We start from the raw sequence: 5,942 nt of genomic DNA on the forward strand, positions 1-5,942 counted from the left end.
TGAGGTCTTTGTAACTATCCTGAAGGCAAGGGGAGATTTTGAAGATTCCTAGGAAGAGAAGCACATAATCAATCAGATGGGTAGTACAGAAAATCTTTGTGGTGCTACAATGGATGAATGAGGCAGGACGACTGCAAATCCTCCTGGACGTAATGAGGACATGAATCCTCTCTTTGAGACACAAAACTTAAAACCACACTAATAATGCAAATATGATCCTAATTTCTAAAATGTGAAATCCAAGATACGATATAATTCAATGCTTTCCTCGGGATTGTGCACATAATCAAAAACTTTTTATACACAGATTTTATATGTGCTTCATCCAGAGCACTATTTTATAGATACGAAAGTTCAAAAGACATGCTCACTTTTTAGACCCAAACAAATAGAGAAGTGAAAGATCAAACTAAGAAAGCTGTTTTTTTTTTCAGTATGAATGTCTAGGAAAGCAAAGTGTATACTGTCTGAAAAGAAATGCTCCATCAATCTCTACAAATGTTTCTGTTCCTGTGAAAACTCCGTGTGCACTACTCAACATATGTGCCAATCAATCTCTACTAGTTTGAGCTGAGGGTTAGTCTGGTAAAATTTCCCAGTAGAATAACAAGGGCTGAAATGTCACTTTCTAAAACTGAGAATTTTATTTCACAAAGGTAAATTTAAAGCACAAGTTTGGAATTGAAAACAAAACAAAAGCTTTATCAAAATGCAATATATTTTGGAGTGAAGTGCATTATTAGTATTTCACAGATTTTTCTCCCTGAAGTTATTAGGTATTAAAATATTAGGTATTAAAATTAGTGATTCTATGTTAAAAGTGAATTGCATATTTATAGTAAAACACTGACAATTAAAAGAAAAGTATAAAGGAGAAAATAAAAACTATTCATAAAGGAAAGACCTAGAAATAACTATCATAAATATTTCACACACTCCTTTACCTGCATATACATATATAATATTATATATTTATCACTTATTTCTTTCATTTACATTATGCCATGAGCATTTTCCTATAATATTCAATGTTCTCTGAAAACAATATTTTAATAGCTATATAATACTGCACCATAAGGCTATTCCATAAATTATTCAACTATTAACTTACACATGGGCATTTAGGTAGCTTCTAATTTTCTGTATTTTAAGAACTCTGTATTGTTCGTTCTTAAGATAAATTATTCTTCACAGCCCCACCTCTTTGGTTACTTCCTAAGGGCAGAATCCTAGAATTGGAAGTGTGGGGTCAAGGAATAAGCTACATTTTTGAAGTTTTTGCCACTTATTGCCAAACTGCTTTGGGGGTAATTTTTACTAATTTGTAGTTGCACTAGAAGTGCACAGCTTGATAGGCAAACCATAATATATAATTAATAATTCCTTTTCTTTATTAAGTGTGAAATCAGGGTGTTTCATAATACTTATTGGACAACTCTGTTCTGTGAATTGCTTTTCTATGTCTTATTACTAGTTTTCTATTGGGGTCTTATTGGTCTTCATCATCTTCTGAGTTAAGGGAGGAAAGGAATTTTCTTTATATTATAGATACTTTGGGATGCTCAGGAATACCCCTAAAGGAAAGAACTGGCTTTCTTATTTCTTAGCAGGCTGGTTAAGCCATTGATCTTGACTCTAGATCACTGCTGCCAGTGGAACCCTATTAAGGACACCTGGGTTAAGATCAAGACCAAGAAGTGCATAATTACCATATTACATGCATGCTTTAGTCTTTTTAGTCTCTTTGTCATGTATGTTACAAAATTTAGAATTTGCTGCTATGGTGATTCTAAATGTTTGCAACCTGAAGTCAAAAACAAAATTAAATCTCTTCATCAAGAATTTAAGAAAATTAAATACACACTTCAAATAGTATTCAATAATCTTAAGCCTGTAACTTATTGTAGTTACCTAACGTTAAAAAAAAATGTAACATGTCTTTCATTTTCAAAATGTTAGTGTGTAGTTCTTCCTATAAATGTTGGGGAGAGAAAAAGATGGTGAGAAAGGTAAGTAGGAATGAAGACTAAGGCATTATGCTCAATACTGACAGAAACCACCAGAGGACTGTCTCTCTCCCTCTGATATCACTTTGTTGAAAGAGATACAGAATATTTTCTTTCATATACTCTAAACTAAATGACTAATTTCTGAAGTCTATGCATTACTTTGATCCCTACATATAAGAGAATTTAGTCTTAACCCTGAATAAAGCTGACTCTTCCTGTTTAGGAGACTCAGTCAAGCCCCCCCCGGAAGGATGGCTACTCCCCCCAGAGTCACCACAAGGTGCCTGGGCTCACAGGGTGGGTCTGGTGTTTTGCATCAGTTCTAACAACCCCAGCACAGAAAGAGGGAATGGCAGCATGTACCTCGTGTGCTACACACAACCAATGTTACAGGCACGGAAAAGATCACAACACTGAATTTACACGAGGGGAATTGTCCACATTATGTTTTCTAGCACGATCGTGTCTTTTTCCTTCACGTTCAGGAGAATGAATGTGGAGAAGGAATTTTTCTCCTTTTCTAAGGTAAGCTGCTGGTACTATCATTCTATTTAAATCTTGTTATACTCTAAGATTGAACTTTTGCCCATTTGCTCATTTCCTCATGTAGACTCAGTAAAAATGATGGAACCTGTTGCCCAAAACAAATTTCAATTTGTTCATCTTTTTCTCAACCCAGTGCCTATGTTTGTTTTGCATCCCCTCAAATTTTAGACATAAAGGATGCAGTGGAACCACTAAAACTAAACTTCACAGTTGAACAAGAAGATAACAAGCCGACAGACAGGTACAGTTGTTCAAAGTCACTTAAGTGTCTACTTAGGCCCTGGTAATTATTCTTTTAATAATAGAAAGCCTTCCTTAGGAAAACAAAAGACTACATATGGCTTTGACACCAAAGGTCATTGTGGTGGTCCCTTCCAGCCTGTTCCCCACAGGTCCGCAGTGTGCCAATGTCAGCCCCAGAGGAGTCTGAGGGGCACACCTAGCGCTTCAAGGGGGCAATCAGCTGTGGGTGCTGATAGCGGACCCTTGTGAGGGATCACAGCTTGTCACTGGTCATTTCTGAAACTGTGCACAGACATCTTGGATTCACTCCTCCCTGAAGTTGAATAGGAATATGTATAGTAGCTGTCTTCTGCACAAATGGAAATGACAGCATTTGGCTCCATTCCAAAAGCACAAATGCATGGAGAGCCTCAGGGACCTGAAATGTGGGAAAACTCCATTTGGAAATAAAGTATTTTGAAAGGAAACTGGCTAACATCAAACTATTTCTTTTTTGGATCTTTGGCAGCAAAAAGGTACACTGTGCCATGGTCATTAGATACACAGATGAGAGATGTGTCCTGACTATGGTAAATATTTTCTGCTTGAGATCCTCTTCATAGTTCCTGCCATGCGAGAACTCTACCACTGAACCACCCATGCACCCATAGTTCCTGGATTAAATGCCCTGGTGGGAGTAGCACATATTCTTATGAGTCTCTTTTTCAGATTGTAATTCTTCCCTCCAGGTTGACAGCAATGCAGCTCAGGATGCCCTCAAGTACAAGGATGTCCACTGGCAGCTTCTCCATGCTGGCCAGGTCTATAAGCTGCACATGACTCATGTATGTGTCCAGGAAGGCTGGCAAGGAATTATTGCTACTGGGACATACGACACAAAAGCCTTTAGAGTTATAGCAGGTTTTACAGGCAGGCAGCTGATGGGGATTGTGTCCACATGTAAACACCTTAATCATGGGGTCCGAAAGGACAATTCTATGTCACCTTAGCTTGGCTTCCTCGACTTCTGAGGAAAATTCTATTTTAGTAAGAGTGTTCTTGTTCAAGAACTCCTCTTCTGGTAAAAGGGTTAGTAGGTTTTTGGTTGTATGCAGGTTGCACCACGTTAGGTGGAATTATCTTGTTAATGTTTTTATTTGGAGATTAAGTATGGTTTAAGGAGATGAGTATGAGTGTCAAGTTGACAAAAAGTGGATCTGTGATCATTAAGTTTGTGTGTCAACTTGTCTGGATCAGGGGATGCCAAGATATTTGATGAAACTTTATTTCTGAGTGTGTCTGTGAGGGTGTTTCTGGGTGAGATTAGCATTTGAATTGCTAACTCAGTACAGCGTCCTCCCCAACTTGGGTGGGTATCATCTAATCCAGTGTCACCCTGAATAGAACAAAAAGGCTAAAGAAGGAGGAATTTGCCCCCTTTTCTGCCTATTGTTTATGCTAGGATATTTCATTTGTCTTCTGCCCTCTAACTGGGATTTACATCATCAGCTCCCCAGGCTCTCAGGCCTTCAATTCAGATGGAATCACATGACCGGCCTTCCTGGGTCTCCAGCTTCTGCACAGCAGATCATGGGACTTCTCAGTCTCCATAATTGTATGAGCCAATTCCTCATAATAAAACTCCTTTTATAGCCTATCGGTTCCTTTTCTCTGGAGAACTCTAACAGACACCATAAATAGTCCCTCTCTTGCACTGCCAATAAATTGCTACCATCCTTCTAGAAGAGAATTTGTGAGCATGTTTCAAAAGCTTTAAAAATAGCCATGCTTTTTGAGATAACAATTCTACATTGAGGAAGTTACGCGATAGAAGTATCGATGGTTGAATTTACAGATTTCTCCACATGAATGGAAACCTCAGTATTGTTCAGAAAACTAAAAATAACTGGACACAACTTAAATGTCTAATCATTGGAGATTTATCAAGGGAATTATTTTATCCTTCAAAGCTACACACTATGAACGTTAGTTTTTGACAGGGATGAGTACTCTTGTGTTCGTCTTATGTAACACGAAGCTATAAAACAATGTACTTATGATGTCATTTTTATACATAATTTTTTGACACTTACAAATCTGCATTCCTACAGAAAATAGAGTTTTATTTTAAAGTCAAGGGTGTGAACTGGGAGAGAGAAATGGTGGGATTCCTCTCAGAAATGAAAGCTGAGTCTATAAACATCACTAGTTCTAATAACTGTCTGCAAAGGAGTTGAGGTATAAAGGTCAAGAACTTTATTTTAAATGCTATTTAAAAATCTCAAAACTTTTGTCACTTACCCTTTTCAAAAACTGCCTCACTTTTTTTCCCATAGCAATCACTCCTTTATTTAACAAATACTTTTGGGCTGGGCACCTATTACGCTCCAGGCACTATTTTAGGTGCTAGGGCAGGCGCAGTAAAGAAGACAGTCATTGTTCTCACATCAGTGTATTCAGATTCACAGTAATAGACACAGAACAGTCTAATGTGTCAATGGATGATAAATGCTATTAAAAAAACTATCAGAGTGAGGAAAAGAGAATGCAGCCTCTTTGATTAGCTGATATTTCAGTAAAGACCCCGGGGGAAGTGAGGGAGTAGGCAAAACTAAGTTCCAAGGGGAAAGGAGAAGCCCTGCAGGCACAGGTGACAGTAAGGACAATGGCCCTGAGTCAGGAGTGTGTGCTTGATGGCTTTGGACCAGCAAGAGATCAAAGCAGCTGGAATGGAGTAAGGATAATAAAAACTGGAAGAGATGTAATTAGAGAGGTTAACAGAGGGCCAAACAACATAGTGAGATGAAGGTTAGCAAAGAAATTCTCAAGTTACAAAACCTTATGTTCAAGTTCTACAAGAAAGCAAGGAGCTATACACGGATTCCGTACACCTCTTAGCAAGTCTAAGGGGAAGGGAATCCCCAAAGGCAATGACTACCAACAGGTAAATGAAACAGGTGACTATTTAGGTCTATTGACAGGTACACAGGTAGCTGGAAGCAGTTTGGAGGCTAAGAAGATGGGGCTGGGATTTTCTTGAAAGGGTTCAGAAATAATTTGCATGATACATAGATTTTTAAATAACTAAAATAAATTTTAGTTTTGAAAATATGTTAGGAAATGTCAGTGGGTGTTCTCATTGGGTAACCAAGCATGAGGAATGAA

At 37.9% G+C, this 5,942-nt stretch overlaps 1 pseudogene; it reads right to left on the reverse strand.

The window, feature by feature from the left end:
• Window positions 1-3,051: 3,051 nt before the first annotated feature.
• LOC102519761 lies at window positions 3,052-3,898 on the reverse strand (annotated as a pseudogene).
• Window positions 3,899-5,942: the final 2,044 nt, after the last annotated feature.

Source organism: Camelus ferus, chromosome 4 (genome assembly GCF_009834535.1).
Source record: "Camelus ferus isolate YT-003-E chromosome 4, BCGSAC_Cfer_1.0, whole genome shotgun sequence".
NCBI classification, from domain to species: domain Eukaryota; kingdom Metazoa; phylum Chordata; class Mammalia; order Artiodactyla; family Camelidae; genus Camelus; species Camelus ferus.